The sequence below is a fragment of the Leptonychotes weddellii genome, chromosome 5 (genome assembly GCF_054177405.1).
Source record: "Leptonychotes weddellii isolate Sample4059 chromosome 5, ASM5417740v2, whole genome shotgun sequence".
Lineage (NCBI taxonomy): Eukaryota > Metazoa > Chordata > Mammalia > Carnivora > Phocidae > Leptonychotes > Leptonychotes weddellii.
This window is the reverse complement of record NC_138373.1, coordinates 85,490,391-85,505,466: the sequence shown is the minus strand read 5'-3', so window position 1 is coordinate 85,505,466 and position 15,076 is coordinate 85,490,391. Positions and strand designations below refer to the sequence as shown.

Sequence of the window (15,076 nt, the reverse complement as noted above, 5' to 3'; positions counted from 1 at the left end):
TTTGTGATGTTTTATACCCATTTTAGCAAAGAGATACCCTTATTACACTGTGTTCATATATTATTTCCTCGAATATCCAATGCCTAATGACTTCATATTTTTTTAAAAAAATAATAAAAGAAGAATAACAACAGCATAAAAAGTAGATAACCCTGAACATTGCCTATTTCCTGATAAAAAGTGAGAAATAATCTTTGAGGACAGCAAAAGATAGTGAACATTCATCAGCCATCAGACTGCAGTCCTGTTTTTCAAAGCATCTATGTGACTTCGGCCTTGCGTCTAGGCTTCCATTTCCTCACATATAAAATTAAGAAATGGATTACCCCTACTTCTTCACCTGGCCTACTCCTAACCATCCTTCAGGATTTCTCTCAGTCATTCTTTTGTTTGGGAAACTATTGCTTACTCCTAGGGGAGCTGGGTGCCCCCTTTGTGCATACTCCCTCAAAGCCCTTAAAGCATTCTATTATAGCTGTCTGGTTATTAATTTCTCTCTCTCTCTTTAAGGCATGTGCCTCTCAGGGGCAAGGGTCATGTCTTTTTGCCACCACCATGTAGCTCAGAGTGGGACTCAGAAAAGAAAGGTGATTAAGGACAAAAGCCAGGTTCATATCCTAGGTCTTGGCTCCAACATTGACTGATTATATACACTTGGTCAAATTACTTTATTTACATAGAGCTTTGTTTCCTTCTGTGGAATGAGGATAATAACGGCTGCCTCATCAGTGTTATTATCAGAATAAACTGAAGTGTTGTTTTTTAAGCTCCTAACAAAGTGCACGGTGTATAGAAAGCACTCAGTTAATGCTATTACTACTATCATTTGTCTCCCCCACCGATTTTTGCTAAAATAAAATACACATCGTATTGTATGATTTTTAAGGTTCTTCCACATATTAGAATCTATGATCATTCCATTCTGTTTACTGACTAAGAAATAAAAAGATACTTTTAGCCTTCTGATTTTGGATAGGGGGACAGAATGGCCATCTGTTACAATGCTTATTGTTTGTGTGCATTAAGAACTGTGAAGGGCCTGAAATTTTTACCCTATTTGCAAGCTAGTACATCAGCTTACCTGCCACAGTTTCATGGATGCTGATAGAAGACAGAAGATCTTGGATCAGTGACAAAGTACAGTTTATCACCCACAGCAACTGTAGTAGCCAGAAGATGAGCATTTGTATCAGTTCTTTAAGCCCTAATTCCCATATGGTGATTCAAAGACAGCCTGGGGATACCAACACTTGGTGGGCAGGGTGGGGCGATAACCTGAGCTTAGGGAACCTGACTCTTTTATATCAGGCAGCAAGCAGCCTAACCTTTGACACTGAGTGAGATATTATCCTTATTACACTGGACAGTAAACATACCTGCCCTAGTTCTGGAGGGAGACACTATCTTTGACTTTCTCTATACAAATATTCTTGAAAAGGTAGCCCCAAAGAAAGGCAGTTGGTGCCTTCACTCAGAAAGAAACGCGAGATACAGAGACCCACAGGTAATGGTCTCTCAACATGGAAATTTGTATTTCTACAGAGTGGATTTGCAACTTTTGTCAGATTCCTTAAAGGGATATGTGAACTAAAAAAGTTTAAGTCTCTAAATCCCTAATTCAATATTCAGAGTGATAACATACTTGAGAACACCAAAAGGTAAAGAGTAAGGAAACAAGATACCACATAGGAGATACCATATGGCATTTTTGTGATGGAAGGAATTTGCTCCCCTAGAATCAGGTTTTTTATTTGGCCCTAATTAAGAATGGAACTTGGGGTGCATGGCTGGCTCAGTCAGTAGAGTGTGCAACTCTTGATCTCGGGGTCATGAGTTCAAGCCCCCATGTTGGACATAGAGCTTACTAAAAAAAAAAAAAGGACTGGAACTCAGTCCATCAGTCCAGAGACCCTGGGACCCTGTCTAATAGGAAATAGAGTTGAGAACTCTGGCTTTAGTGAAGAATGTGAACAGGGTAAGGACAAAAATTGACAGCTTTTTCTGCAAGGAGGACATTACTAATTATAGTAATGCTTATTAAAATAATTTGCCACATACAAAGATAACCACATTCATTTTTAAGGTTGGATATGCATTGTTGTGAGTTTTTGGTGTATGCTATACATAACAGGAAAGTCAAAGGTTACTCCCTTAACTCAAATAAATTTTCATTTTAATTTCATATTATCAAAATGTATGCTTCTGACTTTCCCCATTTGCATCACTTTATTTTCAACATTCTTATAAGCCAAGTGTTATAAATACCATGGCAAATTATTTTATGATCCATTTATCTCAGTAATGGTGACCTCTGTCACTTGAACCACTGTTCAATGTATTGTCAAACAGCAAAGATTAAGGCACAGGGCATTTTGTGGAATTAGTGACTACCCAAGAGCTTATAGCCTTATGCCAAACCAGTCATTAGTAGTCAGCAAATGTTATGTTCTGAAAGCATTATTATGATTATGTAACAAAAATAAGAGACAAAAACAGATGGCTTAAATAAAAATACTGCTAATCCAGGGTTTCCCAACCTCAACACTATTTTACATTTTGGGCTGGATAATTCTTTGTTGCAGGGAGCTAGTCTGTGCACTGTAGGATGTTTAGAAGCATCCCTGGCCTCTACCCTTTAGATGCTTGTAGTGGCCACCCTCCGCCCCCACACCTCCCAGCCCCCAGGGTCCCAGTTAAAAATGTCTTCAGACAGTGCAGTACAGAACGTTCCCTAGGGGGCAAAATCACCCTCCATTGAGAACCAGTGTGCTAGTCCCATTTTTAAAAGTGGGAATATTCAATCAATGAATGAGAAGGTAAATAGTATAGCATAAGCCTGATAAACATTCACCGCTTCCTAAGTAAATTTAGGCTTCCCTAGTTTGAGGGATTTCAAAATGACCTCTCTACCAGTTCCTAGAGTACTGCATGTGATCAGTTCCAGAGCACGGTGGACAGGAAAGAAGACTGGACTTGGGTTCTTGCCTTTTTCTGCTGCTTTGTCGTTTTGTGATTTGGGGACAAGTCATAATTTGTCTGAGTTTGTTTTTCATCTGTTGAGAGAGATTATCCCCTGTCATACCTACCTTGGAAAACTGCTGTGAGAATCAAATCAGTTAGTGTGGGTGAAAATGCCTTGAAAAGGGTAAAGATCTCTATAATTGTTAGGATAAGAAAAAATAAAAATCACTTTGTTTTAAGAATTTCTTGAAAATTTTAGAGCATTCCTTGAAATAACCAGAGGAACCCCAGGGCACTGCAAAAAAAGGATTTGAGAATCACTTCTTTTGACGATGCCCTTTAGTCCTGCTTAGCTCACTTTTCTGTGTTCTTGGTTGCCATGTGCTGAAGGGCTGGGACAGAAGGCGCGGTTGAAGGAGTAGTGGAAAGACTTGGCTGACAGCAGCAAGGAAGTAGCACTCAATGTTCAAAAAGCATAAGTACTTTGTTTATGTTTCCTCAGTAACCAAGGAGCATCTATAAATTAAGTAACTAGAGACTTTAAAAAGGAGAAAATAAAGTGAATCTTGTAAATTTGTTAAAAAAGAGATATTGCTGATTTAAGTAATCCTGTATCTGATTTATGATGTTATGTGCCTTTTATTAACTAAAAATCCATCGTGAGTTTTTTGTAATAGCTTTATATATTATATAATAGCTTTATCTTTTTTGGTCAAAAATGGGTATCCTTTACCTGATGCTAAACCTTTTTAATAATGCAGAATTGCCACAAACTTTCTCCCCTGTTAAATATTTAGTGCTGGCCTTCCTTGCCTGGAATTATATAAAAATATATGCCTGATCTTTGAGAAATAGAATAACTTAGTCTCAGATTAGAATGGATCTTAAAAGCTACATGATCCAATGTACTATTTAGTTCAGAAATCCTGTTCTTGGACCTCTGACAGATGGCCCTGCAGTCTCTGCTTGATCTTCTACCTTTCCTCAGTATAGAATATATTTGGGCGATTTTGCAGATGAGAAAACGGAAGGCTACATAAGCTATGCAACTGTGTCCAAGATCACTTGGATAGTAAGTAGCAAAGCCAGAAAGTGACCCATTCTGTCTGAAACCAAAGCCCTTGCATAAATCCTAAATCATTTATTTGGCTTTGCTCCAACTAATCCTGCTGTTGGGCAATTCTTTTTTAAAAAGTTATTTTTCACAATGCACTGAAATCTACCTCTCCATAACCCTGCTGAGAAACCAAAACCCCAAAACAACACCTTGTTCTTTTGTGTGGACCATGAGACAATATATTCAGTCCACACTTTTCCAGATGACAACCCTTCAAATCTCTTCTTGTACTTAATGATCAACCCCCCCTCCTACTCCTAAATTTGATCTTTCAGCCTGAATGTATCATCTTCTAAGTGTACCTGACTTAGCACGCTTGTCATAGCCACTATATTTCTGGTTGACTTTTGCTGGGTGTTGAGTACTTCTACGGTCCCCTACCTCTGGGATAGAAACCAGTTCTGAGCCGATATCTGAAGTAATCATCTTATCCTTCGTCACTGGGGCTTTACCTAACTTTGATTTGGGCACTCTGCACTTACTAACTGTGTTTTCTTTTTTCCACTGCCGCCTCTTGTTCTTTGCTTGCGTCGGGATTGCTGCCACTAAAAATTACAAAGTACCGTGAACTCTCTTTAGTCTGGATAGTTTTATAACAAGACTTTATATTAAAGTAGGTTAAAGTGCAGCTTGGTTTAAGTCCATCATTTCAATTTTAAGATCTTTTTATATATTTTAAAATTTCCTCACAGATTAGAGTTCACATCTGATAAGCATATCTTCATCGAGCTATATGATTACTGCATAATTATTCAAGTGTTTTGGGTAAGTTAAAATCATAAATATTATTTGTATCCTTTCCCATTAATTATTAAGCACATGTCTGTTTCAGAGAAATTTAATCTATATGTTTGATTCATAGTCCCATAATTTTTCAAAGTGTAATTTTGTAAGAGCCATCTAACATCAGTCATTTTTATGGTGTGTGTGTGAGTGTGTGCGTGTGTGTGTGCACACACGCATTTGTCTTCATTCCTAACATCAGAAGGTCATGTTTTGTTATGAATAAACAAATGCCTGTATGTTAAACATGTCTTGTCTAAGACATAAACTTGGTTAACTAATCTCTGCCATCTACCATTGGAAAAATGTATTTTCTTGACAGATTGAGCTACCTCCTTAAAATAGCCTAGGCAGATTCCCATGATGTTAGGCAGTGGGTAGAATTTCCAGGAGCAATAGTAGATCTCTGTTGCTTTCATTGGCTCATAGATTCAGACAAGTCAATAAAAGAACAGGATATCAATAAGTAATTGACAGAAGATATGGAATACGAATAGCTTGTCTGGTACATGAGTACATTATGAATATTACATATACGGGGCCATAATTCAGGCAAGGCAAATATTGGACCAGCATGCTATTGAAAAGGTCCTATACTTTAGGTAGCCTTGACCTGCTTCAAGGGCACTATGAATAAAGGATAATGGTTCTGCCAGTAGGTGATAAAAAGTAAAATAAAGTCAGCACTCTGTATGGTCAGGGTCCAAGCAAGAAGACAGGAACCACTGTGACTATTTTAAAAAGGGGCATGTAATGTTGAAAAATTGTTACACACTTACAATGATAAACTGTAAAAGCAACCTAGAGTTCAGCAAGAAGTTACTACCACCCTGATGCTGAAGACAAAAACAGAAGGCAGGGTTACCAAGGTTGCTGGAGGGAGGCTGAAACCATGGGGAGCTGTCTGGCAGGACATGGAGCCAGGTGGAGATGGGGCTCCTGCCTGAGATATCTGGTAAAACAGAGGAAGAGGGGAAGAACTTCAAACAGCAGAAAGTTGATCGGTGTTGAAACTTGAAGATGGTTGGTGGGGGTTTGTTTTCCTCCTGTCTCTATTTTGAATATGTGAATGTCTATATAAAATGTTTTTAAAAATGTAAATGAAGGAGAGAGAGAGTCCAAGGCGCATTAGCTCCCATACACACACACGCTCATGCACACATGCACCCATGTACATGTGCGCCATGGTGTCCCCCACCCCTTACATCATGTTCCAATCTCCTCCCAGAAGCTGAACTCACCTGGAAGCCAACTGCCAGGGGAGTCTGGGAAACTTGTCCCACTGAGGTTAGCCCACGTCAAGATCAGCAGGGCAGGAGACAGGCAAAGAAAGGATCTAAAGCAGAGAGACTGGCAGACCCTCACGCAGGACTGATGAGGCAATGACTTTCTTCCTGCCATCCACACAGAGTCCTAGCTAGAACTGCCTGTTGCTCACTTTGATTTTCTGAACCCCTCAAATGTATCCTCTATCTAAACCTAATTTTGTTGCTCTAAAGGTGGGATTGGGACACACAGTTTGATTATTTGACCCAGCCTCTGCCACACTGAGCCTTTGGATAGTGCAATGTCCATATAACATACCAGTGGAAATCTTTACCTTGCATAGAGAGGTAAAGGAAAATGATGACGATTAAAACTTTGACCTATTACATAGTAATAGTATTTGGCACACATTTATTGCATGTATTTGATAATAAGAAAAACCATACTCAAGTTTTTATATGTTCAGCCACGAAGACTGAAACTTAAAACAAAGCAAAATGGAAGTACACTAGTTATGTAGTTATTGGAATTAGCATATAAGATACTCCTATCATATTGGAGTCTAACTGTACTGATTTTGTGTTAATAAGTAGGTATGTGGTTCTCAAAAGTTTCTAAAGAAGCTGGGTTTTAAAACTAGAAATAACACTTTTCTAACCAAGAAAACTATAAAGTCTCTTTCAGGGCCTGCTGTATGGTTGTGTAGGTAATGCATTTTTTGAATGGCCCACCTAAGGGGGCATCTATCTCTTATTTACAGAAAGGCACTCAATGTCCTAGCGACAGGCCTGATATTCCAACTCTGATATTATCAGGGGGACAGTATTGCCAGGAGAAGTTTCATGGTCTTCTCTAAAGAATTCTGACTTTTTGACTTTTAGTATCCATATCAGGATTCTAAGAGGCCCCCTTGAAGAATATCTTGGCTCTGAGCCCGACAGAGGTACATGCTAACTTTAGAAATCTTTACTACTTTCTCATTAATATGTGTTAATCCTTCGTATACTACTAAAACCTTTAATTATATAAAGATCAAGATGGGGATCAGAAAGTGTGCTTCTGTCCCCAAATGATTAAGACAATGGCATGTTCTCAGTGTACATGTATTAATGTGCCTTCATACTAATATATAAATTGTGCATTTTATAGAAGCTAAGGTATTTTAACAACTAGGTTAAAGAAACTTACGTAAGTCCCAATTTTAAATTTTTAAAATACAATTTGACTTACTTATACAAAGCAGAGCCACCTATACATTGAGAAAGCCATTTTCCAATCAGGTCAAAATGGGTGGGTTTTAAGGAGCAGATGGCCAGTCTTAAGCAGTAGGGAAGCTTGCAGGTGCTGGCCTCAGACTGGGTCCAAAGCCCAGAACTAGTACTGCCTTAAGTAACAGGTCAGGCTTTCTAACCTTTCTGTTTGTTCCTCCATGCTATGAAATGTACCAACCTATAGAAGTTTCTGTGAAGATCAAGCATAGTGGATCTAAGTGTGTAAAGCACTTAGAACAGTGCGTGAGAGATAGCACTAAAAAAATCTCTTATTGAAGTTCATTTTTTATTAAAAAATGCAAACATTTTGGAGTTATCATTTGTTTTCATATTTAAATTAGGTAATACTTACTTCTTTTCCTAGGCTCTCTTAACACTGTTGCCTCTCACCTTATTAGCCCTTTCTCTCTCTATCCTGATGCCCTGATACTAGTCTTGAACTGTTCTGAGATAGGTTTTTTTGTTTTGTTTTGTTTTTTATCTTAAACATCTACAGGGCATGTAGATGTTTTGATCTCTTGTTTATATATTCCTCATTTATTCCTTTTTCTCATGTTTCTAAAAAATCCTACTTATTGATCATGCATATTCCCTTTGTCTGAGGAAGATGGTATTAGGAAACAACATAGCCCAGTGCAGTGGAATTAAGATTTGGCTATGTATCCCTATAGCTCCTCCCAGTTTAAAAATTCTCTGAATCTCTGAAATTGAAAAATCAGAAATTTGAATAGGTGATGCATTTGAAATCACATTGGAACACAGTTTTTCCCATACCCCCTTTTAGGGTGTATGTGTGTATGTGTGTGTTTACTCAACATGTGTATATTTTCCACTTTCCCCATCTGGCATCTGCTTTAGCACCAGCTTTGCTAACTGTTCTGTGTCAAGAGTACTTTAGCCTTTTCATTATGGAAGAGAAAGAAATGAAATAATATAAAAAAGAAAATCCTTCCACCAACCCCCACCACCTCACTTTTTGTTTTGTTGTTTCTAAGCAAGTTTCTTGCCATTTACCTTTGCATTTGCATTGCTTATTGATTGGCAATTTCAAAATTGTTTATTGTGCTCTTTTGTTTCACTGTTCAAGAGCTAAAACAAAAGCTACCAGGCCCTTCGAGGTACACATTTGCATGCGGTGAGCGTTGCCGGAGGAAAAAGTAATTGCTAATGCATATTTATGTGGCACAAATTTGCCATTTGTTTATGCATAAAATTATCAATAGTGCAGGGCGGCCCAGCCGTAGAAAATGGTGACCTTTTTAGCTTAATAAATAGAAATCAGCTGTTATTGTGAAGAGATCAGCCATTTATTCTGTGTTGAGGGACATTGCCGGGAAAATGCAGATTGGGGCTGGCAATATCATTAAATGGAAGGCCAATGACCCTTTTGGTAGAGTCTATTATACTTTATCTAATAGGGGATAAATGGCTCTGGTTGGCAATTGGAATAAAGAACAACAGTTTTTTGTTTTTTTTTTATGTCAATCTGTAATTTTATAACTATATGGATTTTAAGCCAGTAAAACTGAACAGGGAATCTCAGGCTGACCTGTTGCTGGAATTATCTCAAGAAGTATCTGTATTCAAGTTGTTTTTCCTGTTCATTATTCTCTGACTATTTTGATTTGTACCTATTGAAACAAAGAGTAAGTCAAACGATGATTTGTTTTTTTTTTCCGGGAAAATAGATCTTCCTTTAGTTTTTAGCTTTCTTCTTCCTTTTTTTTGGCCATACTTTTATCTTTGCACTGTATTTTTGTGTTTTTCAGGGTTGCTCTGTATTTGATGTCTTAAAAATATTAAAAGTAGAAGAAGATATCTCTAAATAAAGTTACTAATAGATTGTAAATTGAGGGATTTTTTTTGGTAAGCTAAACATGAGAACTTTGTAAGTGATAAAAAGGGCATTTGAAGCAAGTATGTGGGTCCTTTGCATTAAAGGCTATTCTGTAAATATAAAACCTTCTCATCAGTATATATATATTTTCTTAATACATAAAAAAACCCCAACAGATGGTTATGTATCTTTTTTGGTTGTTTTCCTACTGCATCTGATAGAGGAAATGCCCTGGGTCTCACCAGAGCTGATCTATGACTGTGGTTTAATGTGGTGTAATCTCACACTACGTTTACTTGGCTGATATCTCTTTGGTATATTACGAGCATTTCTGCCTTTCAGGATTTTTTATCCAGTTTTTTCAATCATTATAGAATTCACTATTAAATGAAAGTTATGTTTGTTTTTTTAATATTATGTAATAGTAGATGCACTCAAAATTTTATGTAAGTTATGAAACACAGTAACGGAACAGAGACCTGCACAAGCACCTCAGAACACGGCGAACTCTAGGAAGCAACCTGCATGCTCCTCCCTGACTGTGTTTCTTAACACAAGCTCGCCCCACCAGGTTTAAAGTTTCTACAATAGCAGGTTTGCAGCCACCAATCTTTCCCTCCTGCTGCACTTTAGTATGACAGTGCATTCTGCAGCATGTCACCAGAGTGACTGAGTAACCTTTTACTGGCAGAAATGGGTCTGTTGTTCCTTTTTAAAGTAGAGGGTGTAAATAGGATTCAGACACTAGGGTACATTAGTCCATAAAATGAATATATTTTTTATGTCATTTATAAGGTATTGATTTTAGGTCCATTAGATTCACAGTCCCTTGTGGGAGAAAAAACAATGATTTAATGGGTAGGTTGGAATTCCAGAAGGAAGCACAGCAGTAGTGATTAACCCCTTCTTCGACTCCCTGCCCTGTTATTTAACATGGTGGGGGAGCTGAGGACTCTGGGGGAGAGGGACAGTTTGGCATCTGTCTTCCTTGCACTTTATGAGGGATCACAAAACAGATTTCAGCTGGATTATTACTGTCTCTGAATGTGATAGAGCAGATCACTCTGGGTTGGTAAGAGCTGCTCCAATTTGTTTTTATAAGGTAGTTTTTAAGTTGATGAATGCGTTTTATTTTTACAAAACCTAGAGCATATTTATTTGGAAAGTCATAGTAATTTCTGATACTGCTTAGGGAGGTCATAGAATACAAGGGAATAAAGCTTATATTTTTTTTTAAAGAAAAAATTTTTATTCTCAACTCTAAGAAAGGAGAGTTCATTGTAGTGTCATGCCAGTTATATCCTTTCTTAGGCAAGTTTTAAGTAATATCCGTGAGAATGGCCATCACAGGAATTTTTTAAATAAGGTGTTTCCTGTTCTACAAATGCATGGAAAATTATTGGTTTACACAAGCCTCTTTTCTGACAAAAGGATGACTGAAATATCATTTCACTTCTATGTACAGAGCACTCATAATAATTCTAGTCAATTTATCCCAACTAATGTTATTACCACCTAAAAGGAATTTTCTCTTAGGCTGCTTTGGCAGTTACATTTTCCTTCTTAATGTATGAAAAAAATTATAGGTAGAAAATTTTTTAAAATTCTAATTATGTTTCCAGTCATCTGACATACTGTATGTTAAGGCTGAATAAAATTATGTCAACTAAAGTTTGCCTTTCTCAAAAATTGACCTGACATAAAGAATATGGTATCAATAAACATTTTTAGAATTTTATATTTTAATTCAAGTTTTTCAAGTTCTGTGACAAAAATGTAAAAATACAGGCTCCCTCTTGTGGGTAAAATTACCACCTGTATATTTCTGTGCTGCCAACATACAGGATATGGCAAAATTTCTGTTTCATTTTTAAGTAAATTCTGCGTAGTCTTTTTATTCGGTCAGATGTGACATTACACTTAATTGAAAAAGGTAGAGTTTGGGGTACTTTTTTTAGTAACATTTTTAATGAAAAGAATTTTTTTTTTTTAATTAGCAGACTATAGACAACCTTTATTTTACTGCAGCAGTATAATTTCTGATGTTCAAAATTTTTAATATTTTTTTTCATTTTGGAATACTCTCCAATGGGATAATTAGCAAACTAATGAAATAATGTGGAGCCTTTTTTTTTTTGAGAGAGAGAGAGAGAGAGAAAGAGCGGGGGGAGGGGCAGAGCTGGAGTGTGAGCGAGAGATAGGGAGAATCTCAAGCAGGCTCCACACTGAGCACAGAGCCCCATGCAGAACTCTGAGATCATGACCTGAGCTGAAATCAGGAGTCAGAGGCTTAACTGACTGAGCCACCCAGGCGCCCCAATAATGTGAAGTCATCAATGTGGCAACTTTTGAATTTCTGTGTTTATTAGCAAAAGTTCTAATACTGGAATGAAGTAAAATCCCTTCCTACCCATCATCATGCTTCAGATAGATACCATATGGTCATAAAACTCCTCAAATGCCACACATAAATCTTGTCATCAAAACTGAATAATCAATGGTGTAAATAAGAATGAACACTGAAGCATTACTCAGCTCTCCCTGAATTGAACTAATACTGAATAATCTGAGCTGGGACCAAGGCTGTGGCTATACCACCATATATGGGTTCCCTGCTTTCAGAAGTTTGATTCTTAGGAATTTCAGCTGAGTAGCAGTCCATTTCTGTCCAGCCTGGGGAAACGGGTAACCAAGCAGAGCTCTTAGGCACTTATGAAAGTAGCAAGAGCAGTATTTCTGAAGTCGAGCTAGGCAGCACAGTCTAGAGATATATAGCAAGAAACGTGAACGTAGAGATAGCTGAATGACTCCCACTTAGCAGTTACCATGCTGACTGTTGCTGTCAGACGTTTGAACAGAATCAAGGCAAGGACTTATGAGGACACCTGAAGATCTCTCATAAATCATTCCAAGAACTAAGAATTTATCTTAATGTTGCCTGTCCTAACGCATCTGTAGGATGGTTACGTGAAAATCAGACAAAACGAACAACTTCTAAGGGGATTAATATATATATGCATATATGCATGTAAGGTAATTTATATGTGTATATGTTTTTAGATTAATTCTGGTAGCATTCAAGTGTCCAATTAATGCCTCTTTTCCCATAAACAATAACTTTATTATATTTATATATATTTTATATACATTTATGTAAATTTACATATAGAAATTTATTTTGAAAACCTTGGAAAAAAACTTTGGAAATCTCCTGCTTCCAAAAGTTCTATGTTGATACATTTACTAAAATGGAACAATGCACTGTTAATCGTCTGCTTTTATTTTTTCTAGCATTCCTTTTGCTGATGACACAATTCCTGTGTGAATCTGTTTACAAGATTCTGAAAGCTGAACAGAGAATTTTGGCACTGCACTGGGTAGGAAAAAGGTATATTCATAAAATACAAAATACGCACCTTTAAAAAATCTATTACTATATTTGCTGCTTTACAAAAATGAAAGTTTATATGCCTTCTCTTATTTTTAATTTATAAGTGAAATATATGACATATGCATATTAAACTATAGTTTATAGTCTTTTATATTCAGATGACAACTGGATTTGTAATTATACTTCGGAAACTCATTATGAAGGTACTGTCTCTAAACTGGAAGATGATAGCAACATTTCTTTTATTTTCATTTTCTTAATGAGATACACTTTTCTTGAAGTTGCAAAAGCTTTTTTTCTCCATTGAAAAATATTTTTTAAAACATTTGTTCCTGCTTTTTTGTTGTTGTTGCAAAAGAACTATTTTAGGTCACAATAGGTAAGTCACACATTTTACCAAAACTTCCATAGGCTATTAAGTATGTTTTTGTAAACACATACAAAAATGCAGTGTTGCTCAGGCCAAACAGATATTTTCCAATTTGCTTAGCAGAAATATTTAGTGGGCATCTGTCTGTGAGTGCATTTATGAAATGCTTGTTTGTCTTTTCAAAAAAGTTATACTTTGGGAACAGGAACTGAAAGTTTGACCACAGACCTAGACTCTTATATTCTGGTGGTTGACTGACTATCATGTGGGCGACAGCAGAAAAGGTCAGAGGTAAGGGATCCTTTGTTTAGAAGTTTGTCACTAGTAAGATGGAAAAGGAATTCTTTCTGTTTATTACTAAAAAGAATTATGGAAAAATGGTCTTTTTTGAATAGTGAGCTACAACTTATTTATTCACTAATCCACTCTTAAGGTCTTATGACTTAGGTTTTTAGAACTTCAAGATGCAAGTTTCTTTGTGAAAACCTTTAGAATCAATCGTAGTTGTTATCTTCTTTAAAAATTGTTAAAACCTAAATTATATCCTTAAATTATTTATAAATAAGACTTCATATATCACAGACAAATGACATGATAAAATATGGAAGAAAGCATTGTGAGTAATGGATTTTTATGTTAACAGAAGCGGAATAAGTCACAAATGGATGATTGCAAATATGAAACTTCTGTAGTTTTGCCAGTGAAAACACCAATATCAATACAATTAGACGGCAAATGTAAATCTGGGGCTACTTCTAATAAATATTGCCAATGTCACCTGTAAAGAGCCGTTATTATAAGAAGGCACTGACATCTTAATTTAAAAAGATAAAATGTAAGAACAAATAATTAATGAAGAATGCAATTCTAATACAATACACTAATAAAAGAAATGCAAGGCTACATTACTATCCATCCAGTAAAAAGCAGTTTGGAATGACAATGTTGTAACAAGAATGTGGGGAGATGGGTGCTTTCAATACTGCTGGAAAAGGGTTATATTTGTTCAACTTTCCAGAAAGTGACTTGTCCATCTCTGGTATGAGCCTTAAATGTTTCCAAAGCATTCTATGCAACATTTCCACTTCACTAGTTTGGAAAACATTTGGTTACAAGTAATCCAAAATAGTTTTTAAAAAGATGGAAATTTACATTTTCTCTTTGTGAAGTCTGTATAAGCAGTTTATTGCTGGTTGGGTGTTTCCATAGTCATCAGGGACCCAGATCCTTCGTCTCTTGCTCTGTTACCCTGAACACGTGGCTTTTACCTAGTCTTTTAAAATATCCAGAATTGGTATCCCAGTCATCATGTCCATGTGCTAGCAACAGGAAGGAAATGTTGCTAGGAGAAGATCATGCTCCCCCCTTTAAGGAAATCTTCTGAAAGGTGTTCACACCCCTTCCATTTACATTCCATTGGCTAGAACATAGTCATACAGCAATGCCATACTTTAAAAGGCTAGAAAATGTAGTTTTTATTCTGGGAGATGAATCTGGGGTAGTTATTATAGTGGAATAATAAGAGACTGGATATTAGGGCCCAATTAGCAGTATTTGACAGTTTCACTTCCAGGAATCTAACTTAATGAAATAATTAAAGAAAGAGACAAAATTGATATAAATATATTTGTTCATTTTCATATATTTATAATGAGAAGAGTTTGAGATTGACTAAACTGTCCAGCAATGGAGCAGTAGTTGGATAAATTTGAGTAAATTTGTATTATACAGTCAAAATATTTTTAAAGAATTTTTAAACTCACATGAAATTATGCATAATGTAATATTAAACAAGACAGAATCCACACTAAAGATACATTGTATTTCTAAATTTGTGTGTGTACACACGTACATGCACACACAAATATACACTCACTTATAAATATATATTACAAATACATACAAATTAACAGGAAGAATACCTGAAAGTTAATACATCAAATATTAGCTCTAGATCATGGAATTATGAGCAGTTTTAATTTTCTTCCTAGTTTACACAATTATTTATTTCTTTATTTTTCTAAAGATTTTATTTATTTATTTGAGAGAGAGAGAGTGAGAGAGAAAGATCACAAGCAGG

At 36.2% G+C, this 15,076-nt stretch overlaps 1 protein-coding gene across 13 annotated transcripts in view; it reads left to right on the top strand.

Moving 5' to 3' along the window:
- The window catches only part of SOX5 (SRY-box transcription factor 5), a 993,366-nt gene that overhangs the window by 257,528 nt on the left and 720,762 nt on the right, over positions 1-15,076 (top strand). For all 13 annotated transcript variants that reach the window (XR_014145609.1, XR_014145610.1, XM_081821346.1 and 10 more), the window contains one exon: positions 12,527-12,623. The gene's annotated coding sequence lies outside the window, so the exon portion shown is untranslated. The remainder of the gene's footprint in view (positions 1-12,526; positions 12,624-15,076) is intronic.